Here is a 3,105-nt window from a genome sequence, read left to right as displayed (position 1 = left end):
CGACGCGCTTAGTGAAAGTCAGTACAGCCCCGTTAGGGTCAGCAGGAATCGCTGAAGCAGAAAATGCAGAATTGCATTCGTCTGCGTCGCACGAAAAAAGCGGAACGTTTTCGCGTGGAGTATGATCAGAGAGCGTCTCGCCTGAACCGCAGTCAACGCGCGGCGCTGTGCCCACGCGTAAAACACGCGCTCCACACACAGCACAACCAGCCAGGGAAAGAAGCTCTGAGAGAAAGGCTTCACTCCTCCGACTACAGGCTGGCAGCCAGCCATATGCACGCAGCAAGCGGCTACGGACTTGACACCAGATATGGCTTCGGCGACGCCAACCCTGCCCCCAACTGGACCCCCCCCTCCCGCCTAACACGTCGCTCCAACCACACACACACACCCACCATCACAAGCACACTCTCCCTAAACTCTCGTCTCATCAGTGAAGCACTGAAGTCAACTGAAACGTCACGGTCACACAAGCAAGGAGCGCGACGAAGAGCGTGTGGGTTTATACTCGCAGACAGCGAATCTCATAGGTGAAGAAGGGACAGTAGAGACTCGCGTCCTGTCCTCTGCTATCTGCGTGTGTCGGTGCGGTGCCTGACCTTCTTACACTCGTGACATCATGCATGACAAGCAACGGTCATCTCACACTCTGGCTGCCAACGGGATCGGACGAGGAGCGCGCGCTGCGGCGAGTGTAAACCCCGCAGAGAGGTCCGGCTGGTGACGTCGCTGTTGTCGTGCAACAGTGAGACGCTACGCTTTCAGATCGCCGTCTGCTACAGGCCAAGCGATTCTGATTCTGATCGCACACACAGCACACACGCGCGCGCGCGCACACACACACACACCACACCCACACACACACACACACACCCACGTACACACACACACACACCACACACAGCCCACACACACACGCACACACACACACACACACACACACACACACGACACACAACACACACACACACACAAGCGAGAGGAGCCACAACACTGGTCTTCCTTACATGTTTTCAGCGAGGCCTTCAGGGTTACGGCAACAAAAGGCTTCTAACAAGGGGGGGGGCGAAAAATGAACACTCTGCCCACGCACACTGACCGCGGCAGACCATTCGAACTGGCATCAGAACGCTGCCAGCCGCCATTTGAGTGACCGCGCCATCTTGCGCGCACACGTGCCGCCCACACGCGAGAGAGACGGCACCGACTCTGCGATAAGTGGACGGGAACACACTACAGCGGACGCACCTGGACGCTCCTCCGACCGTCTCGCCGCATGATCAGTGATGATGCCACCACTCAGCACCGCGCTCCGGTAATGGTCAGCCATCAGGTCCGCGTCGCCCCGGCACCGGCAGCTGATGCAGCAACGCGGGGAGGATGCTGTCAAGCAGGTAGGGGACAGCCATCGATGCCTTATTACTGGTGTGTGTGTGTGTGTGTGTGTGTGTGTGTGTGTGTGTGTGTGTGTGTGTTGTATGTGGTGGGTGGGTATGTGCGGTCTGTGTGCGTGCCTGGTGCGGGTGCGCGTGTTTGAATGCGTGCGTGCGGCTGGTGCTGACGAGCGGCTGCGTGTCGGTGCGGACCATTGCCATGCATGCGCGATGTGGTGTGTGTGTGTGTCTGTGTGCTGTGTGTGTTGTGGTGTGTAGTTGCGTGTGCTGGTGGTGTGTGCGTGTCGTGCGTGCGTGCGTGCGTGCGCGAATCGAGGCGGTATATGCGCGAGGGAGTGCTAATTACTGGGTATTGCGCTGTACAGGCAATCATGCTCCTGGGTGTGCTCGCTTGCTGTAACCTACGTATACGTAGCGTGATTAGTTGCTTCTATGCAAGCAGTGCCCATTCGAGTGTCGACAGCGAACTAATATTTCTTGGCCGCCACTATCGATTATATATATATAATATATATAGATATATATATACACATCATAAAAACACGTTGATTGCTATCACTAGCGGGGATCGTTGCGACGAACACTATGCGTTACCGTCGGTGATTTACCGGCTACTGCCAGCTATTCTAGCTCAAAGCGATATCGATATTGGTTCATCAAAAGCTAATAAATATTGTTAGCTCTTCCCGTATCATGCGAACGCATCTCACGCGTCAGCTGAACTTTATCGGTCGTGTGCCAAATTACGATATAGCGGTATTCTGCGCCATATTATATATATGTCAATATACTTATGTCTAAAGTAGACAGGTTTTCACAGTTGTGGACGCGATCTTGAGCAGCAACTGTTGAAACGCGTACCGTCATCGAGGAATCAAGATACTCTAGAACCTCTCTCTCTCTCTCTCTCTCTCTCTCTCTCTCTCTTTGCATCTTGTCGGCAGCAGACTTTACTGCTTGTCACCGCTGACTGCCTGCATGCCCGGCTGCTTGCGTCAGTGAGTGCTCGCTGCCTGTCTGCCAGCATGCCTGCGTATCTGTCTGCCAGCATGCCTGCGTATCTGTCTGCCTGCATGCCTCGCGGCTGCCTGCGTCGGTGAGTGCGAATTCGAGCTCTTCGAATTAGCGAATCTTTCACGGAGACGTAGCGTCGGGAGAGAGCGGTAGCAGTTGGAGTAGAAGGAAGCGAAGGAGTAGGGGTAGGAGTAGGGGTAAGGGTAGGAGTATGAGTAGGAGTAGGGGTAGGAGTAGGGGTAGGGGTGTGAGTAGGGGTGTGAGTAGGGGTGTGAGTAGGAGTAGGGGTAGGGGTGTGAGTAGGAGTAGGGGTGGGGGTGTGAGTAGGAGAAGTGGGGATGTGAGTAGGGGTAGGGGTATGAGTAGGAATAGGGGTCGGGGGTAGGAGTGGGGAGTGGGAGTTGGATAAGGATTAAGGGTAGGGGTATGAGTAGGGGTAGGAGTAGGAGTAGGGGTAGGGTTAGGGTTAGGGTTAGGGTTAGGGCTAGGGGTGGAGTAGGAGTAGGGGTAGAGGGTAAGACTGGGGAGTGGGAGTTGGAGTGGGAGTCGGAGTAGGAGTGGGAGTGGGAGTAGGAGTGGGAGTGGGAGTGGGAGTAGAAATGGGTGTAGAAGTAGGAGAAGAAGAAGGATGACGAAGATGAAGAGGAGGAGGAGGAAGAAGAGGAAGAGTAGAAGAGAAAAAGGAGGAGGAGGAAAA

The sequence above is a fragment of the Priapulus caudatus genome, unplaced genomic scaffold, assembly GCF_000485595.1.
Source record: "Priapulus caudatus unplaced genomic scaffold, Priapulus_caudatus-5.0.1 Scaffold59, whole genome shotgun sequence".
Taxonomy (NCBI): Eukaryota; Metazoa; Priapulida; class Priapulimorpha; order Priapulimorphida; family Priapulidae; genus Priapulus; species Priapulus caudatus.
Note: the sequence above shows the minus strand (reverse complement) of the source record.